The sequence below is a fragment of the Vigna unguiculata genome, unplaced genomic scaffold, assembly GCF_004118075.2.
Source record: "Vigna unguiculata cultivar IT97K-499-35 unplaced genomic scaffold, ASM411807v1 contig_489, whole genome shotgun sequence".
Lineage (NCBI taxonomy): Eukaryota > Viridiplantae > Streptophyta > Magnoliopsida > Fabales > Fabaceae > Vigna > Vigna unguiculata.
Window position 1 is genome coordinate 1 of NW_021011203.1, and position 14,285 is coordinate 14,285.

Sequence of the window (14,285 nt, forward strand, 5' to 3'; positions counted from 1 at the left end):
TTGCAAAAAAACGGTGATGAAAATGGCGTAAAAAAAAAAAAAAACGTAAAAAAGAGGTGCAACACGAGACTTCCCAGGAGGTCACCCATCCTAGTACTACTCTCGCCCAAGCACGCTTTAACTGCGGAGTTCTGATGGGATCCGGTGCATTAGTGCTGGTATGATCGCACCTGTCAAGTATTGCACGATCAATGTATATATGGGTTTCGCATTGGGCCTAAGTTTGAAAACTTGGTGAGGCGCGGGGCCCGGGACGTGAAGTGGTAACAGAGTTTGAGTCATTTAGGTGGTACTATTGGATTTAATTGCAAAAACGGTGATGAAAATGGCGTAAAAAAAGAAAAAAACGTAAAAAAGAGGTGCAACCGAGGACTTCCCAGGAGGTCACCCATCCTAGTACTACTCTCGCCCAAGCACGCTTAACTGCGGAGTTCTGATGGATCCGGTGCATTAGTGCTGGTATTGATCGCACCTGTCAAGTATTGCACGATCAATGTATATATGGGTTTCGCATTGGGCCTAAGTTGAAAACTTGGTGAGGCGCGGGGCCCGGGGACGTGAAGTGGTAACAGTAGTTTGAGTCATTTAGGTGGTACTATTGGATTTAATTGCAAAAAACGGTGATGAAAATGGCGTAAAAAAAAGAAAAAAACGTAAAAAAGAGGTGCAACACGAGGACTCCCCAGGAGGTCACCCCATCCTAGTACTACTCTCTGCCCAAGCACGCTTAACCTGCGGAGTTCTGATGGGATCCGGTGCATTAGTGCTGGTATGATCGCACCTGTCAAGTATTGCACGATCAATGTATATATGGGTTTCGCATTGGGCCTAAGTTTGAAAACTTGGTGAGGCGCGGGCCCGGGGACGTGAAGTGGTAACAGTAGTTTGAGTCATTTAGGTGGTACTATTGGATTTAATTGCAAAAAACGGTGATGAAAATGGCGTAAAAAAAGAAAAAAACGTAAAAAAGAGGTGCAACGAGGACTTCCCAGGAGGTCACCCATCCTAGTACTACTCTCGCCCAAGCACGCTTAACTGCGGAGTTCTGATGGGATCCGGTGCATTAGTGCTGGTATGATCGCACCTGTCAAGTATTGCACGATCAATGTATATATGGGTTTCGCATTGGCCTAAGTTTGAAAACTTGGGTGAGCGCGGGGCCGGGGACGTGAAGTGGGTAAAGTAGTTTGAGTCATTTAGGTGGTACTATTGGATTTAATTGCAAAAAACGGTGATGAAAATGGCGTAAAAGAAAAAAAAAAAACGTAAAAAAGAGGTGCAACACGAGGACTTCCCAGGAGGTCACCCATCCTAGTACTACTCTCGCCCAAGCACGCTTAACTGCGGAGTTCTGATGGATCCGGTGCATTAGTGCTGGTATGATCGCACCTGTCAAGTATTGCACGATCAATGTATATATGGGTTTCGCATTGGGCCTAAGTTTGAAAACTTGGTGAGGCGCGGGGCCCGGGGACGTGAAGTGTAACAGTAGTTTGAGTCATTTAGGTGGTACTATTGGATTTAATTGCAAAAAACGGTGATGAAAATGGCGTAAAAAAAAGAAAAACGTAAAAAAGAGGTGCAACACGAGGACTTCCCAGGAGGTCACCCATCCTAGTACTACTCTCGCCCAAGCACGCTTAACTGCGGAGTTCTGATGGGATCCGGTGCATTAGTGCTGGTATGATCGCACCTGTCAAGTATTGCACGATCAATGTATATATGGGTTTCGCATTGGGCCTAAGTTTGAAAACTTGGTGAGGCGCGGGGCCCGGGGACGTGAAGTGTAACAGTAGTTTGAGTCATTTAGGTGGTACTATTGGATTTAATTGCAAAAAACGGTGATGAAAATGGCGTAAAAAAAAGAAAAACGTAAAAAGAGGTGCAACCGAGGACTCCCAGGAGGTCACCCATCCTAGTACTACTCTCGCCCAAGCACGCTTAACTGCGGAGTTCTGATGGGATCCGCGTGCATTAGTGCTGGTATGATCGCACCTGTCAAGTAATGCACGATCAATGTATATAGGGTTTCGCATTGGGCCTAAGTTGAAAACTTGGTGAGGCGCGGGCCCGGGACGTGAAGTGGTAACAGTAGTTTGAGCATTTAGGTGGTACTATTGGATTTAATTGCAAAAAACGGTGATGAAAATGGCGTAAAAAAAAGAAAAAACGTAAAAAAGAGGTGCAACACGAGGATTCCCAGGAGGTCACCATCCAGTACTACTCTCGCCCAACACGCTTAACTGCGAGTTCTGATGGGATCCGGTGCATTAGTGCGTATGATCGCACCTGTCAATATGCACGATCATTATATATGTTCGCATGGGCCTAAGTTGAAACTTGGTGAGGCGCGGGCCCGGACGTGTGTACAGTAGTTTGAGTCATTTAGGTGGTACTATTGGATTTAATTGCAAAAAACGGTGATGAAAATGGCGTAAAAAAAGAAAAAAACGAAAAAAGAGGTGCAACACGTAGGAGGTCACCCATCCTAGTACTACTCTCGCCCAAGCACGCTTAACTGCGGAGTTCTGATGGGATCCGGTGCATTAGTGCTGGTATGATCGCACCTGTCAAGTATTGCACGATCAATGTATATATGGGTTTCGCATTGGGCCTAAGTTTGAAAACTTGGTGAGGCGCGGGGGCCGGGGACGTGAAGTGGGTAACAGTAGTTTGAGTCATTTAGGTGGTACTATTGGATTTAATTGCAAAAAACGGTGATGAAAATGGCGTAAAAAAAAGAAAAAAAACGTAAAAAAGAGGTGCAACCGAGGACTTCCCAGGAGGTCACCCCATCCTAGTACTACTCTCGCCCAAGCACGCTTAACTGCGGAGTTCTGATGGGATCCGGTGCATTAGTGCTGGTATGATCGCACCTGTCAAGTATTGCACGATCAATGTATATATGGGTTTCGCATTGGGCCTAAGTTTGAAAACTTGGTGAGGCGCGGGGCCCGGGACGTGAAGTGGTAACAGTAGTTTGAGTCATTTAGGTGGTACTATTGGATTTAATTGCAAAAAACGGTGATGAAAATGGCGTAAAAAAAAGAAAAAACGTAAAAAAGAGGTGCAACCGAGGACTTCCCAGGAGGTCACCCATCCTAGTACTACTCTCGCCCAAGCACGCTTAACTGCGGAGTTCTGATGGGATCCGGTGCATTAGTGCTGGTATGATCGCACCTGTCAAGTATTGCACGATCAATGTATATATGGGTTTCGCATTGGGCCTAAGTTTGAAAACTTGGTGAGGCGCGGGGCCCGGGGACGTGAAGTGGTAACAGTAGTTTGAGTCATTTAGGTGGTACTATTGGATTTAATTGCAAAAAACGGTGATGAAAATGGCGTAAAAAAAAGAAAAAAACGTAAAAAAGAGGTGCAACACGAGGACTTCCCAGGAGGTCACCCCATCCTAGTACTACTCTCGCCCAAGCACGCTTAACTGCGGAGTTCTGATGGGATCCGGTGCATTAGTGCTGGTATGATCGCACCTGTCAAGTATTGCACGATCAATGTATATATGGGTTTCGCATTGGGCCTAAGTTTGAAAACTTGGTGAGGCGCGGGGCCCGGGGACGTGAAGTGGTAACAGTAGTTTGAGTCATTTAGGTGGTACTATTGGATTTAATTGCAAAAAACGGTGATGAAAATGGCGTAAAAAAAAGAAAAAAACGTAAAAAAGAGGTGCAACACGAGGACTTCCCAGGAGGTCACCCATCCTAGTACTACTCTCGCCCAAGCACGCTTAACTGCGGAGTTCTGATGGATCCGGTGCATTAGTGCTGGTATGATCGCACCTGTCAAGTATTGCACGATCAATGTATATATGGGTTTCGCATTGGGCCTAAGTTTGAAAACTTGGTGAGGCGCGGGGCCCGGGGACGTGAAGTGGTAACAGTAGTTTGAGTCATTTAGGTGGTACTATTGGATTTAATTGCAAAAAACGGTGATGAAAATGGCGTAAAAAAAGAAAAAAACGTAAAAAAGAGGTGCAACCGAGGACTTCCCAGGAGGTCACCCATCCTAGTACTACTCTCGGCCCAAGCACGCTTAACTGCGGAGTTCTGATGGGATCCGGTGCATTAGTGCTGGTATGATCGCACCTGTCAAGTATTGCACGATCAATGTATATATGGGTTTCGCATTGGGCCTAAGTTTGAAAACTTGGTGAGGCGCGGGGCCCGGGGACGTGAAGTGGTAACAGTAGTTTGAGTCATTTAGGTGGTACTATTGGATTTAATTGCAAAAAACGGTGATGAAAATGGCGTAAAAAAAAGAAAAAAACGTAAAAAGAGGTGCAACCGAGGACTTCCCAGGAGGTCACCCATCCTAGTACTACTCTCGCCCAAGCACGCTTAACTGCGGAGTTCTGATGGGATCCGGTGCATTAGTGCTGGTATGATCGCACTGTCAAGTATTGCACGATCAATGTATATATGGGTTTCGCATTGGGCCTAAGTTTGAAAACTTGGTGAGGCGCGGGGCCCGGGGACGTGAAGTGGTAACAGTAGTTTGAGTCATTTAGGTGGTACTATTGGATTTAATTGCAAAAAACGGTGATGAAAATGGCGTAAAAAAAGAAAAAAACGTAAAAAAGAGGTGCAACCGAGGACTTCCCAGGAGGTCACCCATCCTAGTACTACTCTCGCCCAAGCACGCTTAACTGCGGAGTTCTGATGGGATCCGGTGCATTAGTGCTGGTATGATCGCACCTGTCAAGTATTGCACGATCAATGTATATATGGGTTTCGCATTGGGCCTAAGTTTGAAAACTTGGTGAGGCGCGGGGCCCGGGGACGTGAAGTGGTAACAGTAGTTTGAGTCATTTAGGTGGTACTATTGGATTTAATTGCAAAAAACGGTGATGAAAATGGCGTAAAAAAAGAAAAAAACGTAAAAAAGAGGTGCAACCGAGGACTTCCCAGGAGGTCACCCATCCTAGTACTACTCTCGCCCAAGCACGCTTAACTGCGGAGTTCTGATGGGATCCGGTGCATTAGTGCTGGTATGATCGCACCTGTCAAGTATTGCACGATCAATGTATATATGGGTTTCGCATTGGGCCTAAGTTTGAAACTTGGTGAGGCGCGGGGCCCGGGGACGTGAAGTGGTAACAGTAGTTTGAGTCATTTAGGTGGTACTATTGGATTTAATTGCAAAAACGGTGATGAAAATGGCGTAAAAAAAAGAAAAAAACGTAAAAAAGAGGTGCAACCGAGGACTTCCCAGGAGGTCACCCATCCTAGTACTACTCTCCGCCCAAGCACGCTTAACTGCGGAGTTCTGATGGGATCCGGTGCATTAGTGCTGGTATGATCGCACCTGTCAAGTATTGCACGATCAATGTATATATGGGTTTCGCATTGGGCCTAAGTTTGAAAAACTTGGTGAGGCGCGGGGCCCGGGGACGTGAAGTGGTAACAGTAGTTTGAGTCATTAGGTGGTACTATTGGATTTAATTGCAAAAAACGGTGATGAAATGGCGTAAAAAAAAGAAAAAAACGTAAAAAAGAGGTGCAACCGAGGACTTCCCAGGAGGTCACCCATCCTAGTACTACTCTCGCCCAAGCACGCTTAACTGCGGAGTTCTGATGGGATCCGGTGCATTAGTGCTGGTATGATCGCACCTGTCAAGTATTGCACGATCAATGTATATATGGGTTTCGCATTGGGCCTAAGTTTGAAAACTTGGTGAGGCGCGGGGCCCGGGGACGTGAAGTGGTAACAGTAGTTTGAGTCATTTAGGTGGTACTATTGGATTTAATTGCAAAAAACGGTGATGAAAATGGCGTAAAAAAAAGAAAAAAACGTAAAAAAGAGGTGCAACCGAGGACTTCCCAGGAGGTCACCCATCCTAGTACTACTCTCCGCCCAAGCACGCTTAACTGCGGAGTTCTGATGGGATCCGGTGCATTAGTGCTGGTATGATCGCACCTGTCAAGTATTGCACGATCAATGTATATATGGGTTTCGCATTGGGCCTAAGTTTGAAAACTTGGTGAGGCGCGGGGCCCGGGGACGTGAAGTGGTAACAGTAGTTTGAGTCATTTAGGTGGTACTATTGGATTTAATTGCAAAAACGGTGATGAAAATGGCGTAAAAAAAAGAAAAAAACGTAAAAAAGAGGTGCAACACGAGGACTTCCCAGGAGGTCACCCATCCTAGTACTACTCTCGCCCAAGCACGCTTAACTGCGGAGTTCTGATGGGATCCGGTGCATTAGTGCTGGTATGATCGCACCTGTCAAGTATTGCACGATCAATGTATATATGGGTTTCGCATTGGGCCTAAGTTTGAAAACTTGGTGAGGCGCGGGGCCCGGGGACGTGAAGTGGTAACAGTAGTTTGAGTCATTTAGGTGGTACTATTGGATTTAATTGCAAAAAACGGTGATGAAAATGGCGTAAAAAAAAGAAAAAAACGTAAAAAAGAGGTGCAACCGAGGACTTCCCAGGAGGTCACCCATCCTAGTACTACTCTCGCCCAAGCACGCTTAACTGCGGAGTTCTGATGGGATCCGGTGCATTAGTGCTGGTATGATCGCACCTGTCAAGTATTGCACGATCAATGTATATATGGGTTTCGCATTGGGCCTAAGTTTGAAAACTTGGTGAGGCGCGGGGCCCGGGGACGTGAAGTGGTAACAGTAGTTTGAGTCATTTAGGTGGTACTATTGGATTTAATTGCAAAAAACGGTGATGAAATGGCGTAAAAAAAGAAAAAACGTAAAAAAGAGGTGCAACCGAGGACTTCCCAGGAGGTCACCCATCCTAGTACTACTCTCGCCCAAGCACGCTTAACTGCGGAGTTCTGATGGGATCCGGTGCATTAGTGCTGGTATGATCGCACCTGTCAAGTATTGCACGATCAATGTATATATGGGTTTCGCATTGGGCCTAAGTTTGAAAACTTGGTGAGGCGCGGGGCCCGGGGACGTGAAGTGGTAACAGTAGTTTGAGTCATTTAGGTGGTACTATTGGATTTAATTGCAAAAAACGGTGATGAAAATGGCGTAAAAAAAAAGAAAAAAACGTAAAAAAGAGGTGCAACCGAGGACTTCCCAGGAGGTCACCCATCCTAGTACTACTCTCGCCCAAGCACGCTTAACTGCGGAGTTCTGATGGGATCCGGTGCATTAGTGCTGGTATGATCGCACCTGTCAAGTATTGCACGATCAATGTATATATGGGTTTCGCATTGGGCCTAAGTTTGAAACTTGGTGAGGCGCGGGGCCCGGGGACGTGAAGTGGTAACAGTAGTTTGAGTCATTTAGGTGGTACTATTGGATTTAATTGCAAAAAACGGTGATGAAAATGGCGTAAAAAAAAGAAAAAAACGTAAAAAAGAGGTGCAACCGAGGACTTCCCAGGAGGTCACCCATCCTAGTACTACTCTCGCCCAAGCACGCTTAACTGCGGAGTTCTGATGGGATCCGGTGCATTAGTGCTGGTATGATCGCACCTGTCAAGTATTGCACGATCAATGTATATATGGGTTTCGCATTGGGCCTAAGTTTGAAAACTTGGTGAGGCGCGGGGCCCGGGGACGTGAAGTGGTAACAGTAGTTTGAGTCATTTAGGTGGTACTATTGGATTTAATTGCAAAAAACGGTGATGAAAATGGCGTAAAAAAAGAAAAAACGTAAAAAAGAGGTGCAACCGAGGACTTCCCAGGAGGTCACCCATCCTAGTACTACTCTCGCCCAAGCACGCTTAACTGCGGAGTTCTGATGGGATCCGGTGCATTAGTGCTGGTATGATCGCACCTGTCAAGTATTGCACGATCAATGTATATATGGGTTTCGCATTGGGCCTAAGTTTGAAAACTTGGTGAGGCGCGGGGCCCGGGGACGTGAAGTGGTAACAGTAGTTTGAGTCATTTAGGTGGTACTATTGGATTTAATTGCAAAAACGGTGATGAAAATGGCGTAAAAAAAAGAAAAAAACGTAAAAAAGAGGTGCAACCGAGGACTTCCCAGGAGGTCACCCATCCTAGTACTACTCTCGCCCAAGCACGCTTAACTGCGGAGTTCTGATGGGATCCGGTGCATTAGTGCTGGTATGATCGCACCTGTCAAGTATTGCACGATCAATGTATATATGGGTTTCGCATTGGGCCTAAGTTTGAAAACTTGGTGAGGCGCGGGGCCCGGGGACGTGAAGTGGTAACAGTAGTTTGAGTCATTTAGGTGGTACTATTGGATTTAATTGCAAAAACGGTGATGAAAATGGCGTAAAAAAAAGAAAAAAACGTAAAAAAGAGGTGCAACCGAGGACTTCCCAGGAGGTCACCCATCCTAGTACTACTCTCGCCCAAGCACGCTTAACTGCGGAGTTCTGATGGGATCCGGTGCATTAGTGCTGGTATGATCGCACCTGTCAAGTATTGCACGATCAATGTATATATGGGTTTCGCATTGGGCCTAAGTTTGAAAACTTGGTGAGGCGCGGGGCCCGGGGACGTGAAGTGGTAACAGTAGTTTGAGTCATTTAGGTGGTACTATTGGATTTAATTGCAAAAAACGGTGATGAAAATGGCGTAAAAAAAGAAAAAAACGTAAAAAAGAGGTGCAACCGAGGACTTCCCAGGAGGTCACCCATCCTAGTACTACTCTCGCCCAAGCACGCTTAACTGCGGAGTTCTGATGGGATCCGGTGCATTAGTGCTGGTATGATCGCACCTGTCAAGTATTGCACGATCAATGTATATATGGGTTTCGCATTGGGCCTAAGTTTGAAAACTTGGTGAGGCGCGGGGCCCGGGGACGTGAAGTGGTAACAGTAGTTTGAGTCATTTAGGTGGTACTATTGGATTTAATTGCAAAAAACGGTGATGAAAATGGCGTAAAAAAAAGAAAAAAACGTAAAAAAGAGGTGCAACCGAGGACTTCCCAGGAGGTCACCCATCCTAGTACTACTCTCGCCCAAGCACGCTTAACTGCGGAGTTCTGATGGGATCCGGTGCATTAGTGCTGGTATGATCGCACCTGTCAAGTATTGCACGATCAATGTATATATGGGTTTCGCATTGGGCCTAAGTTTGAAAACTTGGTGAGGCGCGGGGCCCGGGGACGTGAAGTGGTAACAGTAGTTTGAGTCATTTAGGTGGTACTATTGGATTTAATTGCAAAAAACGGTGATGAAAATGGCGTAAAAAAAAGAAAAAAACGTAAAAAAGAGGTGCAACCGAGGACTTCCCAGGAGGTCACCCATCCTAGTACTACTCTCGCCCAAGCACGCTTAACTGCGGAGTTCTGATGGGATCCGGTGCATTAGTGCTGGTATGATCGCACCTGTCAAGTATTGCACGATCAATGTATATATGGGTTTCGCATTGGGCCTAAGTTTGAAAACTTGGTGAGGCGCGGGGCCCGGGGACGTGAAGTGGTAACAGTAGTTTGAGTCATTTAGGTGGTACTATTGGATTTAATTGCAAAAAACGGTGATGAAAATGGCGTAAAAAAAAGAAAAAAACGTAAAAAAGAGGTGCAACCGAGGACTTCCCAGGAGGTCACCCATCCTAGTACTACTCTCGCCCAAGCACGCTTAACTGCGGAGTTCTGATGGGATCCGGTGCATTAGTGCTGGTATGATCGCACCTGTCAAGTATTGCACGATCAATGTATATATGGGTTTCGCATTGGGCCTAAGTTTGAAAACTTGGTGAGGCGCGGGGCCCGGGGACGTGAAGTGGTAACAGTAGTTTGAGTCATTTAGGTGGTACTATTGGATTTAATTGCAAAAAACGGTGATGAAAATGGCGTAAAAAAAAGAAAAAAAACGTAAAAAGAGGTGCAACCGAGGACTTCCCAGGAGGTCACCCATCCTAGTACTACTCTCGCCCAAGCACGCTTAACTGCGGAGTTCTGATGGGATCCGGTGCATTAGTGCTGGTATGATCGCACCTGTCAAGTATTGCACGATCAATGTATATATGGGTTTCGCATTGGGCCTAAGTTTGAAAACTTGGTGAGGCGCGGGGCCCGGGGACGTGAAGTGGTAACAGTAGTTTGAGTCATTTAGGTGGTACTATTGGATTTAATTGCAAAAAACGGTGATGAAAATGGCGTAAAAAAAAGAAAAAAACGTAAAAAAGAGGTGCAACCGAGGACTTCCCAGGAGGTCACCCATCCTAGTACTACTCTCGCCCAAGCACGCTTAACTGCGGAGTTCTGATGGGATCCGGTGCATTAGTGCTGGTATGATCGCACCTGTCAAGTATTGCACGATCAATGTATATATGGGTTTCGCATTGGGCCTAAGTTTGAAAACTTGGTGAGGCGCGGGGCCCGGGGACGTGAAGTGGTAACAGTAGTTTGAGTCATTTAGGTGGTACTATTGGATTTAATTGCAAAAAACGGTGATGAAAATGGCGTAAAAAAAAGAAAAAAACGTAAAAAGAGGTGCAACCGAGGACTTCCCAGGAGGTCACCCATCCTAGTACTACTCTCGCCCAAGCACGCTTAACTGCGGAGTTCTGATGGGATCCGGTGCATTAGTGCTGGTATGATCGCACCTGTCAAGTATTGCACGATCAATGTATATATGGGTTTCGCATTGGGCCTAAGTTTGAAAACTTGGTGAGGCGCGGGGCCCGGGGACGTGAAGTGGTAACAGTAGTTTGAGTCATTTAGGTGGTACTATTGGATTTAATTGCAAAAAACGGTGATGAAAATGGCGTAAAAAAAAGAAAAAAACGTAAAAAAGAGGTGCAACCGAGGACTTCCCAGGAGGTCACCCATCCTAGTACTACTCTCGCCCAAGCACGCTTAACTGCGGAGTTCTGATGGGATCCGGTGCATTAGTGCTGGTATGATCGCACCTGTCAAGTATTGCACGATCAATGTATATATGGGTTTCGCATTGGGCCTAAGTTTGAAAACTTGGTGAGGCGCGGGGCCCGGGGACGTGAAGTGGTAACAGTAGTTTGAGTCATTTAGGTGGTACTATTGGATTTAATTGCAAAAAACGGTGATGAAAATGGCGTAAAAAAAAGAAAAAAACGTAAAAAAGAGGTGCAACCGAGGACTTCCCAGGAGGTCACCCATCCTAGTACTACTCTCGCCCAAGCACGCTTAACTGCGGAGTTCTGATGGGATCCGGTGCATTAGTGCTGGTATGATCGCACCTGTCAAGTATTGCACGATCAATGTATATATGGGTTTCGCATTGGGCCTAAGTTTGAAAACTTGGTGAGGCGCGGGGCCCGGGGACGTGAAGTGGTAACAGTAGTTTGAGTCATTTAGGTGGTACTATTGGATTTAATTGCAAAAAACGGTGATGAAAATGGCGTAAAAAAAGAAAAAAACGTAAAAAAGAGGTGCAACCGAGGACTTCCCAGGAGGTCACCCATCCTAGTACTACTCTCGCCCAAGCACGCTTAACTGCGGAGTTCTGATGGGATCCGGTGCATTAGTGCTGGTATGATCGCACCTGTCAAGTATTGCACGATCAATGTATATATGGGTTTCGCATTGGGCCTAAGTTTGAAAACTTGGTGAGGCGCGGGGCCCGGGGACGTGAAGTGGTAACAGTAGTTTGAGTCATTTAGGTGGTACTATTGGATTTAATTGCAAAAAACGGTGATGAAAATGGCGTAAAAAAAAGAAAAAAACGTAAAAAAGAGGTGCAACCGAGGACTTCCCAGGAGGTCACCCATCCTAGTACTACTCTCGCCCAAGCACGCTTAACTGCGGAGTTCTGATGGGATCCGGTGCATTAGTGCTGGTATGATCGCACCTGTCAAGTATTGCACGATCAATGTATATATGGGTTTCGCATTGGGCCTAAGTTTGAAAACTTGGTGAGGCGCGGGGCCCGGGGACGTGAAGTGGTAACAGTAGTTTGAGTCATTTAGGTGGTACTATTGGATTTAATTGCAAAAACGGTGATGAAAATGGCGTAAAAAAAAGAAAAAAACGTAAAAAAGAGGTGCAACCGAGGACTTCCCAGGAGGTCACCCATCCTAGTACTACTCTCGCCCAAGCACGCTTAACTGCGGAGTTCTGATGGGATCCGGTGCATTAGTGCTGGTATGATCGCACCTGTCAAGTATTGCACGATCAATGTATATATGGGTTTCGCATTGGGCCTAAGTTTGAAAACTTGGTGAGGCGCGGGGCCCGGGGACGTGAAGTGGTAACAGTAGTTTGAGTCATTTAGGTGGTACTATTGGATTTAATTGCAAAAAACGGTGATGAAAATGGCGTAAAAAAAAGAAAAAAACGTAAAAAAGAGGTGCAACCGAGGACTTCCCAGGAGGTCACCCATCCTAGTACTACTCTCGCCCAAGCACGCTTAACTGCGGAGTTCTGATGGGATCCGGTGCATTAGTGCTGGTATGATCGCACCTGTCAAGTATTGCACGATCAATGTATATATGGGTTTCGCATTGGGCCTAAGTTTGAAAACTTGGTGAGGCGCGGGGCCCGGGGACGTGAAGTGGTAACAGTAGTTTGAGTCATTTAGGTGGTACTATTGGATTTAATTGCAAAAAACGGTGATGAAAATGGCGTAAAAAAAGAAAAAAACGTAAAAAAGAGGTGCAACCGAGGACTTCCCAGGAGGTCACCCATCCTAGTACTACTCTCGCCCAAGCACGCTTAACTGCGGAGTTCTGATGGGATCCGGTGCATTAGTGCTGGTATGATCGCACCTGTCAAGTATTGCACGATCAATGTATATATGGGTTTCGCATTGGGCCTAAGTTTGAAAACTTGGTGAGGCGCGGGGCCCGGGGACGTGAAGTGGTAACAGTAGTTTGAGTCATTTAGGTGGTACTATTGGATTTAATTGCAAAAAACGGTGATGAAAATGGCGTAAAAAAAAGAAAAAAACGTAAAAAGAGGTGCAACCGAGGACTTCCCAGGAGGTCACCCATCCTAGTACTACTCTCGCCCAAGCACGCTTAACTGCGGAGTTCTGATGGGATCCGGTGCATTAGTGCTGGTATGATCGCACCTGTCAAGTATTGCACGATCAATGTATATATGGGTTTCGCATTGGGCCTAAGTTTGAAAACTTGGTGAGGCGCGGGGCCCGGGGACGTGAAGTGGTAACAGTAGTTTGAGTCATTTAGGTGGTACTATTGGATTTAATTGCAAAAAACGGTGATGAAAATGGCGTAAAAAAAAGAAAAAAACGTAAAAAAGAGGTGCAACCGAGGACTTCCCAGGAGGTCACCCATCCTAGTACTACTCTCGCCCAAGCACGCTTAACTGCGGAGTTCTGATGGGATCCGGTGCATTAGTGCTGGTATGATCGCACCTGTCAAGTATTGCACGATCAATGTATATATGGGTTTCGCATTGGGCCTAAGTTTGAAAACTTGGTGAGGCGCGGGGCCCGGGGACGTGAAGTGGTAACAGTAGTTTGAGTCATTTAGGTGGTACTATTGGATTTAATTGCAAAAAACGGTGATGAAAATGGCGTAAAAAAAAGAAAAAAAACGTAAAAAAGAGGTGCAACACGAGGACTTCCCAGGAGGTCACCCATCCTAGTACTACTCTCGCCCAAGCACGCTTAACTGCGGAGTTCTGATGGGATCCGGTGCATTAGTGCTGGTATGATCGCACCTGTCAAGTATTGCACGATCAATGTATATATGGGTTTCGCATTGGGCCTAAGTTTGAAAACTTGGTGAGGCGCGGGGCCCGGGGACGTGAAGTGGTAACAGTAGTTTGAGTCATTTAGGTGGTACTATTGGATTTAATTGCAAAAAACGGTGATGAAAATGGCGTAAAAAAAAGAAAAAACGTAAAAAAGAGGTGCAACACGAGGACTTCCCAGGAGGTCACCCATCCTAGTACTACTCTCGCCCAAGCACGCTTAACTGCGGAGTTCTGATGGGATCCGGTGCATTAGTGCTGGTATGATCGCACCTGTCAAGTATTGCACGATCAATGTATATATGGGTTTCGCATTGGGCCTAAGTTTGAAAACTTGGTGAGGCGCGGGGCCCGGGGACGTGAAGTGGTAACAGTAGTTTGAGTCATTTAGGTGGTACTATTGGATTTAATTGCAAAAAACGGTGATGAAAATGGCGTAAAAAAAAGAAAAAACGTAAAAAAGAGGTGCAACCGAGGACTTCCCAGGAGGTCACCCATCCTAGTACTACTCTCGCCCAAGCACGCTTAACTGCGGAGTTCTGATGGGATCCGGTGCATTAGTGCTGGTATGATCGCACCTGTCAAGTATTGCACGATCAATGTATATATGGGTTTCGCATTGGGCCTAAGTTTGAAAACTTGGTGAGGCGCGGGGCCCGGGGACGTGAAGTGGTAACAGTAG

General features: G+C 46.1%; 45 non-coding genes and 2 pseudogenes across 45 annotated transcripts; all 47 read right to left on the reverse strand.

Annotated features, from left to right (window-relative positions):
- Positions 1–53: 53 nt before the first annotated feature.
- On the reverse strand, positions 54–172 carry LOC114172162. The gene has a single exon (XR_003601909.1). It is a non-coding gene; the product is annotated as a 5S ribosomal RNA (ribosomal RNA).
- Positions 173–356: 184 nt separating this feature from the next.
- LOC114172141 lies at positions 357–474 on the reverse strand. The gene has a single exon (XR_003601895.1). It is a non-coding gene; the product is annotated as a 5S ribosomal RNA (ribosomal RNA).
- A 187-nt stretch (positions 475–661) lies between these two features.
- Positions 662–783, reverse strand: LOC114172145. Its single transcript, XR_003601899.1, has one exon. It is a non-coding gene; the product is annotated as a 5S ribosomal RNA (ribosomal RNA).
- Positions 784–969: 186 nt separating this feature from the next.
- LOC114172120 lies at positions 970–1,086 on the reverse strand. Its single transcript, XR_003601876.1, has one exon. It is a non-coding gene; the product is annotated as a 5S ribosomal RNA (ribosomal RNA).
- A 187-nt stretch (positions 1,087–1,273) lies between these two features.
- LOC114172163 lies at positions 1,274–1,391 on the reverse strand. Its single transcript, XR_003601910.1, has one exon. It is a non-coding gene; the product is annotated as a 5S ribosomal RNA (ribosomal RNA).
- A 185-nt stretch (positions 1,392–1,576) lies between these two features.
- Positions 1,577–1,695, reverse strand: LOC114172066. The gene has a single exon (XR_003601824.1). It is a non-coding gene; the product is annotated as a 5S ribosomal RNA (ribosomal RNA).
- A 184-nt stretch (positions 1,696–1,879) lies between these two features.
- Positions 1,880–1,997, reverse strand: LOC114172134. Its single transcript, XR_003601889.1, has one exon. It is a non-coding gene; the product is annotated as a 5S ribosomal RNA (ribosomal RNA).
- A 182-nt stretch (positions 1,998–2,179) lies between these two features.
- On the reverse strand, positions 2,180–2,291 carry LOC114172151 (annotated as a pseudogene).
- A 156-nt stretch (positions 2,292–2,447) lies between these two features.
- LOC114172148 lies at positions 2,448–2,569 on the reverse strand (annotated as a pseudogene).
- Positions 2,570–2,759: 190 nt separating this feature from the next.
- Positions 2,760–2,878, reverse strand: LOC114172132. The gene has a single exon (XR_003601887.1). It is a non-coding gene; the product is annotated as a 5S ribosomal RNA (ribosomal RNA).
- A 186-nt stretch (positions 2,879–3,064) lies between these two features.
- On the reverse strand, positions 3,065–3,182 carry LOC114172165. Its single transcript, XR_003601912.1, has one exon. It is a non-coding gene; the product is annotated as a 5S ribosomal RNA (ribosomal RNA).
- A 188-nt stretch (positions 3,183–3,370) lies between these two features.
- On the reverse strand, positions 3,371–3,490 carry LOC114172160. Its single transcript, XR_003601907.1, has one exon. It is a non-coding gene; the product is annotated as a 5S ribosomal RNA (ribosomal RNA).
- Positions 3,491–3,678: 188 nt separating this feature from the next.
- On the reverse strand, positions 3,679–3,796 carry LOC114172164. The gene has a single exon (XR_003601911.1). It is a non-coding gene; the product is annotated as a 5S ribosomal RNA (ribosomal RNA).
- Positions 3,797–3,983: 187 nt separating this feature from the next.
- LOC114172125 lies at positions 3,984–4,102 on the reverse strand. Its single transcript, XR_003601880.1, has one exon. It is a non-coding gene; the product is annotated as a 5S ribosomal RNA (ribosomal RNA).
- A 187-nt stretch (positions 4,103–4,289) lies between these two features.
- LOC114172129 lies at positions 4,290–4,407 on the reverse strand. The gene has a single exon (XR_003601884.1). It is a non-coding gene; the product is annotated as a 5S ribosomal RNA (ribosomal RNA).
- A 186-nt stretch (positions 4,408–4,593) lies between these two features.
- On the reverse strand, positions 4,594–4,711 carry LOC114172166. The gene has a single exon (XR_003601913.1). It is a non-coding gene; the product is annotated as a 5S ribosomal RNA (ribosomal RNA).
- Positions 4,712–4,898: 187 nt separating this feature from the next.
- On the reverse strand, positions 4,899–5,016 carry LOC114172168. Its single transcript, XR_003601915.1, has one exon. It is a non-coding gene; the product is annotated as a 5S ribosomal RNA (ribosomal RNA).
- A 186-nt stretch (positions 5,017–5,202) lies between these two features.
- On the reverse strand, positions 5,203–5,321 carry LOC114172126. Its single transcript, XR_003601881.1, has one exon. It is a non-coding gene; the product is annotated as a 5S ribosomal RNA (ribosomal RNA).
- Positions 5,322–5,508: 187 nt separating this feature from the next.
- Positions 5,509–5,626, reverse strand: LOC114172170. The gene has a single exon (XR_003601916.1). It is a non-coding gene; the product is annotated as a 5S ribosomal RNA (ribosomal RNA).
- Positions 5,627–5,814: 188 nt separating this feature from the next.
- On the reverse strand, positions 5,815–5,933 carry LOC114172127. The gene has a single exon (XR_003601882.1). It is a non-coding gene; the product is annotated as a 5S ribosomal RNA (ribosomal RNA).
- A 187-nt stretch (positions 5,934–6,120) lies between these two features.
- Positions 6,121–6,239, reverse strand: LOC114172156. Its single transcript, XR_003601903.1, has one exon. It is a non-coding gene; the product is annotated as a 5S ribosomal RNA (ribosomal RNA).
- Positions 6,240–6,427: 188 nt separating this feature from the next.
- LOC114172171 lies at positions 6,428–6,545 on the reverse strand. Its single transcript, XR_003601917.1, has one exon. It is a non-coding gene; the product is annotated as a 5S ribosomal RNA (ribosomal RNA).
- Positions 6,546–6,730: 185 nt separating this feature from the next.
- Positions 6,731–6,848, reverse strand: LOC114172172. Its single transcript, XR_003601918.1, has one exon. It is a non-coding gene; the product is annotated as a 5S ribosomal RNA (ribosomal RNA).
- A 189-nt stretch (positions 6,849–7,037) lies between these two features.
- Positions 7,038–7,155, reverse strand: LOC114172173. Its single transcript, XR_003601919.1, has one exon. It is a non-coding gene; the product is annotated as a 5S ribosomal RNA (ribosomal RNA).
- Positions 7,156–7,342: 187 nt separating this feature from the next.
- LOC114172174 lies at positions 7,343–7,460 on the reverse strand. Its single transcript, XR_003601921.1, has one exon. It is a non-coding gene; the product is annotated as a 5S ribosomal RNA (ribosomal RNA).
- Positions 7,461–7,646: 186 nt separating this feature from the next.
- On the reverse strand, positions 7,647–7,764 carry LOC114172175. Its single transcript, XR_003601922.1, has one exon. It is a non-coding gene; the product is annotated as a 5S ribosomal RNA (ribosomal RNA).
- A 187-nt stretch (positions 7,765–7,951) lies between these two features.
- LOC114172176 lies at positions 7,952–8,069 on the reverse strand. The gene has a single exon (XR_003601923.1). It is a non-coding gene; the product is annotated as a 5S ribosomal RNA (ribosomal RNA).
- Positions 8,070–8,256: 187 nt separating this feature from the next.
- Positions 8,257–8,374, reverse strand: LOC114172177. Its single transcript, XR_003601924.1, has one exon. It is a non-coding gene; the product is annotated as a 5S ribosomal RNA (ribosomal RNA).
- Positions 8,375–8,561: 187 nt separating this feature from the next.
- LOC114172178 lies at positions 8,562–8,679 on the reverse strand. Its single transcript, XR_003601925.1, has one exon. It is a non-coding gene; the product is annotated as a 5S ribosomal RNA (ribosomal RNA).
- Positions 8,680–8,867: 188 nt separating this feature from the next.
- On the reverse strand, positions 8,868–8,985 carry LOC114172180. The gene has a single exon (XR_003601927.1). It is a non-coding gene; the product is annotated as a 5S ribosomal RNA (ribosomal RNA).
- A 188-nt stretch (positions 8,986–9,173) lies between these two features.
- Positions 9,174–9,291, reverse strand: LOC114172181. The gene has a single exon (XR_003601928.1). It is a non-coding gene; the product is annotated as a 5S ribosomal RNA (ribosomal RNA).
- Positions 9,292–9,479: 188 nt separating this feature from the next.
- LOC114172182 lies at positions 9,480–9,597 on the reverse strand. Its single transcript, XR_003601929.1, has one exon. It is a non-coding gene; the product is annotated as a 5S ribosomal RNA (ribosomal RNA).
- Positions 9,598–9,785: 188 nt separating this feature from the next.
- LOC114172183 lies at positions 9,786–9,903 on the reverse strand. The gene has a single exon (XR_003601930.1). It is a non-coding gene; the product is annotated as a 5S ribosomal RNA (ribosomal RNA).
- A 188-nt stretch (positions 9,904–10,091) lies between these two features.
- Positions 10,092–10,209, reverse strand: LOC114172184. Its single transcript, XR_003601931.1, has one exon. It is a non-coding gene; the product is annotated as a 5S ribosomal RNA (ribosomal RNA).
- A 187-nt stretch (positions 10,210–10,396) lies between these two features.
- LOC114172185 lies at positions 10,397–10,514 on the reverse strand. The gene has a single exon (XR_003601932.1). It is a non-coding gene; the product is annotated as a 5S ribosomal RNA (ribosomal RNA).
- Positions 10,515–10,702: 188 nt separating this feature from the next.
- Positions 10,703–10,820, reverse strand: LOC114172186. The gene has a single exon (XR_003601933.1). It is a non-coding gene; the product is annotated as a 5S ribosomal RNA (ribosomal RNA).
- A 188-nt stretch (positions 10,821–11,008) lies between these two features.
- Positions 11,009–11,126, reverse strand: LOC114172187. Its single transcript, XR_003601934.1, has one exon. It is a non-coding gene; the product is annotated as a 5S ribosomal RNA (ribosomal RNA).
- A 187-nt stretch (positions 11,127–11,313) lies between these two features.
- On the reverse strand, positions 11,314–11,431 carry LOC114172188. The gene has a single exon (XR_003601935.1). It is a non-coding gene; the product is annotated as a 5S ribosomal RNA (ribosomal RNA).
- Positions 11,432–11,619: 188 nt separating this feature from the next.
- Positions 11,620–11,737, reverse strand: LOC114172189. Its single transcript, XR_003601936.1, has one exon. It is a non-coding gene; the product is annotated as a 5S ribosomal RNA (ribosomal RNA).
- A 187-nt stretch (positions 11,738–11,924) lies between these two features.
- LOC114172192 lies at positions 11,925–12,042 on the reverse strand. The gene has a single exon (XR_003601938.1). It is a non-coding gene; the product is annotated as a 5S ribosomal RNA (ribosomal RNA).
- A 188-nt stretch (positions 12,043–12,230) lies between these two features.
- LOC114172193 lies at positions 12,231–12,348 on the reverse strand. The gene has a single exon (XR_003601939.1). It is a non-coding gene; the product is annotated as a 5S ribosomal RNA (ribosomal RNA).
- Positions 12,349–12,535: 187 nt separating this feature from the next.
- LOC114172194 lies at positions 12,536–12,653 on the reverse strand. The gene has a single exon (XR_003601940.1). It is a non-coding gene; the product is annotated as a 5S ribosomal RNA (ribosomal RNA).
- Positions 12,654–12,840: 187 nt separating this feature from the next.
- LOC114172195 lies at positions 12,841–12,958 on the reverse strand. Its single transcript, XR_003601941.1, has one exon. It is a non-coding gene; the product is annotated as a 5S ribosomal RNA (ribosomal RNA).
- Positions 12,959–13,146: 188 nt separating this feature from the next.
- LOC114172196 lies at positions 13,147–13,264 on the reverse strand. The gene has a single exon (XR_003601942.1). It is a non-coding gene; the product is annotated as a 5S ribosomal RNA (ribosomal RNA).
- Positions 13,265–13,453: 189 nt separating this feature from the next.
- LOC114172167 lies at positions 13,454–13,572 on the reverse strand. Its single transcript, XR_003601914.1, has one exon. It is a non-coding gene; the product is annotated as a 5S ribosomal RNA (ribosomal RNA).
- Positions 13,573–13,759: 187 nt separating this feature from the next.
- Positions 13,760–13,878, reverse strand: LOC114172179. The gene has a single exon (XR_003601926.1). It is a non-coding gene; the product is annotated as a 5S ribosomal RNA (ribosomal RNA).
- A 187-nt stretch (positions 13,879–14,065) lies between these two features.
- Positions 14,066–14,183, reverse strand: LOC114172067. The gene has a single exon (XR_003601825.1). It is a non-coding gene; the product is annotated as a 5S ribosomal RNA (ribosomal RNA).
- Positions 14,184–14,285: the final 102 nt, after the last annotated feature.